This window comes from Capricornis sumatraensis, chromosome 6 (genome assembly GCF_032405125.1).
Source record: "Capricornis sumatraensis isolate serow.1 chromosome 6, serow.2, whole genome shotgun sequence".
NCBI lineage: Eukaryota > Metazoa > Chordata > Mammalia > Artiodactyla > Bovidae > Capricornis > Capricornis sumatraensis.
Window position 1 is genome coordinate 34,670,026 of NC_091074.1, and position 12,989 is coordinate 34,683,014.

Sequence of the window (12,989 nt, forward strand, 5' to 3'; positions counted from 1 at the left end):
AGTATGAAGCTATAAAGAAAGACGATGAACAAAGGAAGACCCCTGGGGCAGCAAGAAAGAAGATCTAAGTTGTGGATGACAAAGCGGCTTGGCTCAGAGTAAAGGCACCCTTCCCCTACCTCTGGTTCCGGTCCTAGGAGAGAGAGGTTAAGCTAAAGAAAAAGAGCAGATGAGGATGGTCAGTCTGCAAGACCTTGATTTTTATTTGAGAAAATTATGTGAGGTAAGATCCGGATATAGGGGGTTTCAGGAGACAGGAAAAATATCTGAAATGGTTGTCTGGGGAGGACACTGAGAAATCAAAGACGAGGACAATGAAGAGACGTTCAATATATCCCAATATTAAAACACCAGTGGTAAATCTTTCCGATTGCAAATATAACTAAGATCTACAATGGCTAACAAAAGTCTTAGAAATAATAAAACTAGTAAAAGTCTTTTTTGAGGAAAATAAAACTTCTCTAGGTGTATTTTCTAGAGAGGTATCACTATTTGCAGCTAACATATTAGAGCCTACAGAAAGAAACTTTCTCTGTCACCTCTGCTACACAGGCTTAACCAGTTCTAATCTCTGGTCCCAACATAGTGAAAAGATTAGCCATAATTTATATTTTAGACAGTTGCAGAAAAACTGTGAAAGGACTGCTTCTCCCAGCTTAATGCTATGTATACAGTGTTGTATTATCTTTGTATTCACAATTACTATCTCATATTCAAATCTAATTCTCTTATGACTTCATTTTTCAATGTTGCCTTTTTTCCCCCTTACACAGAATAAAGATGCTATGCAAGGATCAAAAAAGAGACAGAATGTTTTCCCCAAAGAGAGGGTTTTTCAGATGTGCTCTGTAATCTGTCATCCAGAGGAAAGAGTGTATCATCACCGCTTTAAAAAAATAAATGAATTACATTGACTTGATGCACAGCAGGCTCACAGATTTCACAGGCCCTTTGTATTAAACATATGCTTGCTCTCTGTTGTCTCCTCACAGATTATTCTAGGCATCCAGGAGATAAAACAGACAGGAAAACAGCAGACGTCACAGTAAATAGCTTGATAGGTCACCTCACTTGTAAGACAGTCAGAAACCCACTTCCCAGACAGGAAATTACTTATAAAGTACCCACCAACTTATGCACAGTCTGACTTCCTAAGACTTTCCCCTTCATTACCACTTCCTTTTCCAAAGCATTTCCTTCCCCAGATGACCCAGTAATATCAGATGATAATTAAAACAAAAAATGTATAGCTAAACATACCCTGATCTTACTGAAATCACACATAAATCTTCACAGCAAGTACAAGATACTTCCTTTTCTTCTCTCCAGAAAAGCTTCTTACCTAGTATAGCTTGATCTGTGAGTCTGTTACCACTCGTACACTCTCCCTTGTATCAAGGACCAGAAGCCTGGGGTTATTTTGCTGACAGGCCACTCATGTTTCTTCAGCTTTACACAAGTATAGGTATGTATAGACATATGTTTGTAAACACACGTGCATTTATTAAATATGTATTCTAATATATGTCTGCTTCCAATTACTGGGTTAAATTGACTTTATTTTTTACCTTGATGAGAATAGGAAGGCTAGAACTGTGTGAGATGCCCGAGTGGTTCAATTTTTGTTAATGGAAGATGGTACAATTTATATTAATTGTGAATAGTACTTTTATTTTTGTGAATGGAAAATACAGTGGTGCCAGTCATTCCAGATAACATGAAGACACAGTCATCAGTATAGCATTTTTAGTAAGGGACTATATTTGGAGGCAATAGCTAACTTGGAGCTCAAAGACAAGAGATACAGGAGGAAAGATAGATCTTTTCTATGGGTCTCCATCTTCATGAAAAGTTCATTTCCTTAATACTATCTGCCAATTGTTGAATGTTAGCATATGACATTTATTACATAGATGATCTAGAAAAGACCTTTGGAAGGCAGGTATTAGTACTTTTTAAAAATTTTCCTCAAACAGCCTCTATTTAGTCAGGACCAGAATCTCAGTGAGAGGCGATAAAAGTCAAAGTACAGGGTAGTTGAGGGAAGCAAAGCAAAAAGCCCAAATCAATATAATTATCAATCAACACGGAATTGTCTTCGCCGTCTCTACCTTAATTCCAGATATACATATACATATTGGCATGTTCATTACACAAGGGCATTGACATTTTCAGCTGACAAAATCCATCAAGCAGTTCAAAATGGCAATCTTTGGAGAAGAGAAGATATATAATCAGAGAAAGGCACAGAACAGAAAATGCCGCAAATTCTTATAAATGGTGTTAGTACTTACACTTTGCCTGTGCAGAACAGTCATATGTTAAGGCAAGAACAAGCACTTATTTATAAAGTTCAGTGACAGGGTTTCCCAGGTGGCTCAGTGGTAAAGAAACTGCCTGTCAATGCAGGAGACAGGGGCTTGATCCTTGATCTGGGAAGAACCCACGTGCCCCGGAGGAGCTAAGTCCATGAGCCACACCTACTGAGCAGTCTGCTGCTCTAGAGCAGGGGAGTTGCAACTATTGAGCCCACGTGCTGCAACGACTAAAGCAGCTACGACACACGCGCTCCAGCTGTGCTCTGCAGCAAGTGAAGCCAGCGAAATGAGAAGCCCACGCACCACAACCAGAAAGTAGCCCTCCACTGCAACTAGCGCAAAGCCTTCCCACAGCACAGCCAAAATACATACATAAAACTATTAAAAATAAAATAATGTTCAGTGACACACAGGCATCCCTGTGCTGAGGATGCTGCTGAGAAGTGTTTTTTCTTTTCAAATAGGTACTTGTCTTTAATAAAGGTAGAGCTGTTTATACAGAATTAATAAGTAATAAACATTACGAAACATATGCATAAATAAGATTCCCAGTGAATTTCCTAGCTAGAGTTTTGAGGAGGGACAAAAGTTCTCAAATCTAATATGATACATATGTATCCCCTCACCCATCTATGACACAGTAATTCATCCTCACCAACCATCAGTCCGTTCTTTCTTCAACAAGATAATTGGGCTCTATATAATTGTAACCAACACCCTAGTTTGTTATAGTTACTATCAAATGCAAGAAAGTCCCCTTAATTCCAAACCTCACATTCTAATTAGGGAACCTATTTTTAGACCCACTGGCTTGATTTAATTGTTTTCTTTTAGATTCAGGGCAAGTTTCAGCTGGCCTCTAAACTGATTGGGATACATCCAACTCTGTACATTACTTTGCAACATGCATACTGAAGGCTAATGGCACCAGTGGAATGCAGAACGGCCCTGAGATGCTCACTCTCAGAGGGTCAAGCTTTAGGCAAAATGCCTGCTCAAATGACAGCCTGTGTAGGTTCTTTATCTGAAACAGCAAGGGAGTTAAATCAGAAAGCAGCCTAAGCTATTAAGTGGAATTATGTGCAGATTTTTTATAAATAATAAAAAAAATTCACCATCTTCCTTTGACTTATCTTACCAAAAAGATATGCAAAAACAAATGCTTTGTTATCCCAGTGAGCTTACACTACACAGTTATTTTATTCACCATAAAAATGCAATGGGGCTGGTGGTGGTGAGAAGGGAGTATAGGGAATGAGATATGGAGCACAAAGATCTAGAATCTGGATAAAGCAGAGGAGATGGGGTGGGAAAAGGAACAGAAAAAAGCTGTTGGCAGCTAAGGAGAGGCTGAAAGCACTTGGGGATTCTATATGGAAAACAATACCCAGTACTTAAGACTATTAAGTAGCACCGTGATGACCTTTCAGAACTATGGGGCAAAGTGTTGAAGCGTTCTCCAAGAATTAAATCCGCCTTGCCCAATGATCCCTGTGTTTAGTCTTCACCTCCCTGCTCCTTCTGAACAAGTAACAAAAGAGGCAGTTACTTTCATTGACAATAACACTGTAGCACAATCAGCATCATCTTCACCTTATACTAAAAGGGTCTCTGCTATCCCCAAACCCATCTTGTCAACATCTTGGCTTCCAAGCTAGGAAAAGTAAAAGCAATCAAGTGAAGAACAAGTCAGGGTCTGTATTCATCCTCCTAACAAATGCAGTGCCCAGTCCAGTCCTAAAGGTGAGGTGAGAGGAGGGTGGAGAGGGTCTGGGCACAATGGGAAGCTTGCAAAACAAAGTCTGTTTAAAAAAAAATAAATGAATGAATGAAAAACACAAGTTGGACACTGGTAATTTATAATGTGATCATTTAACAGAGATGAAGTTTACCCATGATAAAAGTATTGGCAGTATAAAAAGCTGATGTTTACTCAGTGGTAACACTTTGCATTTATAGAACACTTACTTTGGGCTGGACACTATTCTGAGGCACTTACATTACTTTCATCCTCATTCTGGCCCAGTGGCTTAGGTACACATTCTGTGTCATTTTGGAGATGAGAACATTGAAACGTAGATGGGTTAAGTCAGTGTCCAAGTCCACCAGATGTAGAACTAGGATTTAAACCTGGATCATCTGATTCCCAAACCAGCGCTTTTATCTACTATACCACAGACAACATAGTCTGTTTAAGTTTTTAGCACTCTAATTTCTATTATACAAATACCACTAACAATAAATGTACCTCTTCTATTAAGTAAAGCAATCTTGGCAAGGTTCTTTCCTGAATGCCTTCTGTGAAGGAAATGATTTGACAAGGAATTAGCAGAATAAAAAGTCAGAATTAAATTAATCTCTCATTAATAAAATTAAGTTACTTCAAATTTTACTTATGAGTCTTCAAAACTGTAGACCAGACTCTTCCCAACTAATCTAAAGTAAAAGGGCTTTGTGACACTGCTATATTCTAATAGTTAAGCACTTGACTCTCTTTTCTCCAAAAATGCAAGTTCCTCATTGTTGACCCTTTTGGTTCCTTAATACCTCTTCTCTTCAACCTACCTGTTTCATATTTTACTAGCTGCCCTTCTTTTGCCAGCAGAGATAAGCAGCACTTTGGTTTTTTTCATAGCATCTAGCTGGCTACGGTCTATGAGGTCGCAAAGAGTCAGATATCCTGAAGCATCTTGGCACACACATACATCAGATCAAAGGTGCCGCAATGGTAAAGAATGTTCACCTGCCAATGCAGGAGATGTGAGACATGGGTTCAACCCCTGGGTCAGGAAGATCCCCTGGAGTAGGAAATGGCAACCCCTCCAGCATTCTTGCCTGGAAAACCCCATGGACAGAGGAACCTGGTGGGCTACAGCCCATGGAGTCGCAACAAGTCAGACACTGCTGAGCAACTGAGCACACGTGCACACACACCAGGCCAAAGCAGATATTCAAAGAACATCTTCCTATTTCCCACCAGAAATCCAATTCCCCGTGCCTTGACTAGACTTAACAGGCAATGAAGAAACCATGGTGTTTCTCACCTCTTTCCTTACCCTTCAGGAAGAAAAAAAAGGAAAGAAATCAGAGAGATGGGTCCTATAGGTTAAGGAAGAAAGGGTAGATGTCAGTACCAGTGCAAAATGTAGCTAAAAGAATAGACACTGCTGGCCCTTAACTTCTGTCTCCCTTTCTCTATTAAGAAAGAAAGAAACTGGAGGGAGAAAAGCTTGAGATTCCTTAGGTAGTACTCCGGAACCCATTCTGACTGTGAGAAAGAATCTCCTGGAGAGAAAAAGAAATAAACATAAACAGATGACATTCCTCTTTAAAAATGGTTAACCTCCGTCTCCAAGTGTGCTTTCAGCTAGAGGGAATTTTGGTCCTATGACGGGTGAGGTTGCATCTATTTCCTTTTTAATTGTGTAATCGCTCAAGGATTTTGCATGCATACAGAAAATACTGATGTATCCACTTTAATAAATCACAATAAAGTGTTTAAATAAACATTTCTGTCTACCTAGGGGAGTTCATGCTCAGACATCAGAGGAACATGAAAAATCAAAATTGTAGATGAACTGTCTGTTTTGAACCTTGACCATAAATTTACCACCATCTGAGAGCATTCTGATCTAATCCCCCTGCTCTGTTAATTTTATCTTAAATATAGGGTAGTTCAGTTCAGTCCAGTTGCTCAGTCGTGTCTGACTCTTTGTGACCCCATGAATCGCAGCATGCCAGACCTCCCTGTCCATCACCAGCTCCTGGAGTAGTAGGGTAGTTAACTCTCAAACAAAATATACATGTGCTGGGAATTAGTATTTGTGAAGTATGCTGCATTCACAGAAAAAAAGGTAGAACAAAGTAGAACTGGATACACCAAAAATCTAGCAAATACATTTTCGAATTGTACTGAGCCATCTGATTATTAACAGGTCTACATGAATATGACATAGAGGCTAATTCCTAATTGTTCTTTCATCAGTGTCATCTTAAATAATAACTTAAGTAGCTTCAGTAGCTCTGTCAACATTTTCTGTGATCTATGATGTTGCCTACACCATAGTAAAAAGCAAAAAGACTTACTTGAGACAGATGCTCCAAAAATATCCTCAACCAGCAACATTCAACTCTTGCACATGGACCCACCTAGCCCAGCTGTTTTTAGCCAGTGTCCTTTGTAACCAGTCAGAGCAGCTGTTCAGATGGTCAGTGCCTTTGGTGAACCAGTGACTAAATATTTTGAGTATCACTTCTGCCAGTCATATAGAATAACCAAAAAAAAAAAAGACATTTCTGCCAAAGCAGAACAATAATCTGTAATGAAAGCAAATACAGCAAAGTACCATTGTAGGTCTAACAGTGGAAGCCAAAACACAAGCAATTCATCAAAACATACGTTGGTGTCTGAAGATCTTTCAAAAAAAATAGACAAAGGTAAGGAAGAAAAGGAAGTATACTCCTACTATTACAAACATCTAAATTTCAAGGAATTCATTATTCTGCAACAGAAGCACATCCAAATCTCACAAGATGTCAGTGTCCAGTTGTAGCCATGCAGTTTAGGACAGCAAGAAATTTGAAAATACTAAAGACAACCAACAAAAATTTGCAGAATGTGATAGGCAATTTCATTAATAGAAGTAGTAATGATCCAAATAGTATGCTGAGATAGTAAAACTTCAGGGATCAGTCAGTCCCTAACTTATCACCATTAATATGCATAACTATGTGATTCCTGTGAGCAAAGTGACCAAGAGAAAGGTTAATGGTGATCAAACTGAGATTGTTGACATTGATAAAATTCTGTCACTTTTCATTAGATTGGAACAGGTTGCCCCAAAATGGGAATATATGACCAACAGACATGAATGTACACACATTTCCGAGCACCAAAGAACTTCTACTCAAACAGAATTCTGTGAGCTATAATGGGCTCCTGTTATGTTTTTTTATGCCTGCATGATAAGTCGCTTCAGTTGTGTCCAACTCTTTGTGACGTCATGGACTGTAGCCCGCCAGGCTCCACTGTCCATGGGGATTCTCCAGGCAAGAATACTGGAGTGGGTTGTCATGCCCTGCTCCAGGAGATCTTCCCAACCCAGCGATGAAACTCCCATCTCTTAAGTCTCCTGGATTGTCAGGTGGGTTCTTCACCACTAGTGCCACCTGGGAAGCTCTATGGATAATCTGAAAAGCATGAACTTCAGTCATTATTCCCACCAGCATATCTGGGGTACCCATCTATTCTTAGAAAACACATGTAAAAATCTTTAAAATGAAAGAGAGAAAAATTCATGACCAAAGATGTAACAACATATTGAATAGAAATGAATGTCACACTTTCCCCTAACTTCATAAAAGGCCAGCTGTGTGCCACACCCTCCTGTATGATTTCATCATTTTTACAACTCCACCCGACGAGATAACCTACCAGCATTTTTACGATCTTTCTTCCTTTCCATGAAGAGCTGCTATATAAATCCCTAGAGAAATAAACCCATGCTGGTAAGTCTGTACTACCTGCCTCCACCACCTTTTGAATACAGTATTAGGATAAATCGGGTAATTTGTAAGCTGTAAGTTGGCTATTCGCTTTAGTAAATGTAGCATCATGTATCAGTTTAACTAGATTAATAGTCCTCTCTCCACATTTGCAATTTTCTATTCAGCTTTATTTTCAAATTTAATAATGGCCATGTATCCTGTGGGAGAGCAGCATGGATGATACATCAAGTACAGTTTTTGGAATTACAGAAACCTGGGTTTTAATCTTGCCTTCACTCTCCAGTTGTGTGATATTCCCAGTTCCCCAATTATTGTTGTTTAGTTGTTGTGTCTGACTCCTTGTGACCCCACAAACTGCAGCACACCAGGCTTCCCTGTCCTTCACTGTCTCCAAGAGTTTGCTCAAACTCATGTCCACTGAGTCAGTGATGCCATCCAACTCTGTTGCCCTCTTTTCCTGCCTTCAAGCTTTCCCAGAATCAGGGTCTTTTTCAATGAGTTGTCTCTTCACATCAGGCGGCCAAAGTAATAGAGTTTCAACTTCACCATGAGTCCTTCCAAAGAATATTCAAGGTTGATTTCCTTTAGGATTGACTGGTTTGATTCCCTTGGTGTCCAAGGGACTTTCATGAATCTATTATAAGAGGCTGAATAACAACATTTACTTCCCACAGGTTAAAGAGACCAAGTACATAACTATTTTTCAGAAAGCAGGGTGAAGTTGCTCAGTCGTGTCTGACTCTTTGTGACCCCATGGACTGTAGCCTACCATGCTCCTCTGTCCATGGGATTTTCCAGGCAAGAGTACTGGAGTGGGTCGCCATTTCCTTCTCTAGGGGATCTTCCCAACCCAGCGATTGAACCCGGGTCTCCCACATTGTAGGCAGATGCTTTACCATCTGCACCATCAATGAAAACCAATCATTCAATACATTTTTTAGATAATTTAAAAAAGGAGGGACTTCCCTGGTTGTTCAGTAGTTAAAAAATCTGCACTGCAATGCAGGAGACACAAGTTTGATCTGGGAAGATCCCCTGGAGAGGGAAATGGAAACCCACTCCAGTATTCTTGCCTGGAGAACTCCATGGACAGATGAGCCTGGCAGACTATAGTTCATGGGGTCACGAGGAGTCGGACATGACCTAGCGACTGAGCAAACACACACACACGTGTGTGTGCATGTGTATATATATGTATTTATAGTTTAGAACCAAGTCTTGGAATAATGTTTAATGAAATAAGGAAATAATTGGAGTATTGAGGGGTATTTTGTGTGCATGCTCAGTTGTGTCTGACTCTGCAACACCATGGACTGTAGTCCACCAGGCTCCCCTGTCCATATGATTTTCCAGGCAAGAATCCTGGAGTGGACTGCCATTCCCTCCTCCTAAAAGTTAATGTTTTCATGATTGTAATGTCTTATCATCTACTTCATTATTGAGATTTTTTATAAAAGGATCCTAGCAAACACCCTCTTTCAACAACACAAGAGAAGACTCTACACATGGACATCACCAGATGGTCAACACAGAAATCAGACTGATTATATTCTTTGCAGCCAAAGATGGAGAAGCTCTATACAGTCAGCAAAAACAAGACCAGGAGCTGACAGGTTCAGATCATGAACTCCTTATTGTGAAATTCAGACTTAAATTGAAGAAAGTAGGGAAAACCACTAGACCATTCAGGTATGACCTAAATCAAATTCCTTAAGATTATACACTGTAAGTGAGAAATAGATTTAAGGACTAGATCGGATAGATAGATTGTCTGATGAGCTATGGACGGAGGTTTGTGACATTGTACAGGAGACAAGGATCAAGACCATCCCCAAGAAAAAGAAATGCAAAAAAGAAAAATGGCTGTCTGGGGAGGCCTTACAAGCAGCTGTGAAAAGAACGAGAGGTGAAAAGGAAAGATATAAACATCTGAATGCAGAGTTCCAAAGAACAGCAAGTAGAGATAAGAAAGCCTTCCTCAGCGATCAGTGCAAAGAAATAGAGGAAAACAACAGAATGGGAAAGACTAGAGATCTCTTCAAGAAAATTAGAGATACCAAGGGAACATTTCATGCAAAGATGGGCTCAATAAAGGACAGAAATGGTATGGACCTAACAGAAGCAGAAGATATTAAGAAGAGGTGGCAAGAATACATGGAAGAACTGCACAAAAAAGAGCTTCACGACCCAGATAATTACGATGGTGTGATTACTCACCTAGAGTCAGACATCCTGGAATGGGAAGTCAAGTGGGCCTCAGGAAGCATCACTATGAACAAAGCTAGTGGAGGTGATGGAATTCCAGTTGAGCTATTTCAAATCCTGGAAGATGATGCTGGGAAAGTGCTGCACTCAATATGCCAGCAAATTTGGAAAACTCAGCAGTGGCCACAGGACTGGAAAAGGTCAGTTTTCATTCCAGTCCCAAAGAAAGGCAATGCCAAAGGATGCTCAAACTACCACCCAACTGCACTCATCTCATATGCTAGTAAAGTAATGCTCAAAATTCTCCAAGCCAGGCTTCAGCAATATGTGAACTGTGAACTTCCAGATGTTCAAGCTGGTTTTAGAAAAGTCAGAGGAACCAGAGATCAAATTGCCAACATCTGCTGGCTCATCAAAAAAGCAAGAGAGTTCCAGAAAAACAACTATTTCTACTTTATTGAATATGCCAAGGCTTTGGCTGTGTGGATCACAATAAATTGTGGAAAATTCTAAAAGAGATGGGAATACCAGAACACCTGACCTGCCTCTTGAGAAACCTGTCTGCAGGTCAGGAAGCAACAGTTAGAACTAGACATGGAACAACAGACTGGTTCCAAATAGGAAAAGGAGTACATCAAGGCTGTATATTGTCACCCTGCTTGTTTAACTTACATGCAGAGTACATCATGAGAAACACTGGGCTGGATGAAGCACGAGCTGGAATCAAGATTGCCGGGAGAAATATCAATAACCTCAGATATGCAGATGACACCACCCTTATGGCAGAAAGTGAAAAAGAGTTAAAGAGGCTCTTGATGAAAGTGAAAGTGGAGAGTGAAAAAGTTGGCTTAAAGCTCAACATTCAGAAAACTAAGATCATTGCATCTGGTCCCATCACTTCATGGGAAATAGATGGGGAAAGAGTGGAAACAGTGTCAGACTTTAATTTTGGGGACTCCCAAATCACTGCAGATGGTGATTGCAGCCATGAAATTAAAAGACACTTACTCCTTGGAAGGAAAGTTATGACCAATCTAGATAGCATATTCAAAAGCAGAGATATTACTTTGCCAACAAAGGTCTGTCTAGTCAAGGCTATGGTTTTTCCAGTGGTGATGTATGGAGGTGAGAGTTGGACTGTGAAGAAAGTTGAGTGCCAAAGAATTGATGCTTTTGATCTGTGGTGTTGGAGAAGACTCTTGAGTCCCTTGGACTGCAAGGAGATCCTACCAGTTCACTCTAAAGGAAATCAGTCCTGGATGTTCTTTGGAAGGAATGATGCTAAAGCTGAAACTCCAGTACTTTGGCCACCTCATGCGAAGAGTTGACTCATTGGAAAAGACTTGGATGCTGGGAGGGATTGGGGGCAGGAGGAGAAGGGGACAACAGAGGATGAGATGGCTGGATGCCATCACCGACCTGATGGACATGAGTTTGGGTGAACTCCAGGAGTTGGTGATGGACAGGGAGGCCTGGTGTGCTGCAATTCATGGGGTCGCAAAGAGTCGGACACGACTGAGCGACTGAACTCTACTGAACCATACATTAAGGGTATACATCTTTCTACCAGCTAAAGTTGGTATAGCAGTTAAGACCTCATATGCCAAAAAGTAGAAGACAGTTGTTATAATTTTGGACAGAAATGATATAATCATCAGTCCTTGGAAAATATATCATTTCAAAGGTGAAATAATATTATCCAGAGACAAGGTTCAGCTTTTAAACAAACAATGGTTATAACCATCTCTCAATATCTCATTAAAAATCATCTGGCTTCCTAGGTTGTGTTGTTGAAAACAGGGCTTAATGACTCATTGTGACATGCAGGAAGTTATGAGCTTAACTCAAGGTGAGGCCAATAAAATGAATGTAACGACACATTTTGATACTTAAATCTACTTTGAAAAATCTGAAAAGTAGGAAAGATCTTGAGGTTCCCTTTGTGAAGTAATAGCTCATGGCTACTGAAAGTTGTAACACAGATTAGTTACTATTTTGTGGCAGTAAAGTGATGAAATTCACTGAGTCAACAAAGTGAACAAAAACAGAATGGGAGGAGTCTAAACATCCCAGTGATAAAGTGTGTAACCTTTTGAAGATCAATAATGTGGATTAAACCAGGTAACTGACCACCTACAAAATCACCCAAAGAGAAGAGTTACTTTTCTAACTATTCAAAAGGTCAAGTTTGTCACATAAAAAGTAAGCTCGTGGACATGACAGAACATAATTTCTCTGTGCCAGGTTAGCAACTTTTAAAATGTCTTCTTTGAGAAAGATTATTTTTTAATAAGTCCTAATTCTGAAAATAATTCTTTCTTGGTCCCCGTAACCCTCTCTCAACCCAAAGAAGGTTTGGTTTAAATAATCTTACGTCTCATTTGATTTATCTGTGTCTTAAATATAAATAACTGCTTTGTCTTAATGTGAACTTACATTCAGGACCTGCTTGTTCTCACAAAAAGTTTTTTTACACTGACCTTGTTTTTCATGCTATAAAAAAAAATCAGATGCTCATTTTTAAATTAGAGAAATGCTATACAAAATGCACATGGCCAATAAAAAAAAGTGGTATTTAAAAAGACCACTCTTTCTAAAAGTAAAGTAAAAGAATGCTTACTAACACAAGCATTTTACTTATCAGAGGGCAAATATTTTTAGAAGTGATAATAGTGTTGGTTAAGTTGCAGGAAAACGGACATTCTCAATTAATGCATGGGAACAGAAATGTAAACTAGTGCAAGATTGTTGATAAAGGCTTTAAAGTGTGCATGGATTTTAATCCTTCTGAAATTTTTTAAGGAATTAATGCATAAAAAGTTTTAGTTACAAAGAAAGCATAGAGACTTTTTTTACTTGAATTACTACTGGTTTACAATGTTGTATTAATTTCTGTTGTATAGCAAACTGGCTCAGATATATATATACACACACATATATCTGGTGAGACAGGAAGAG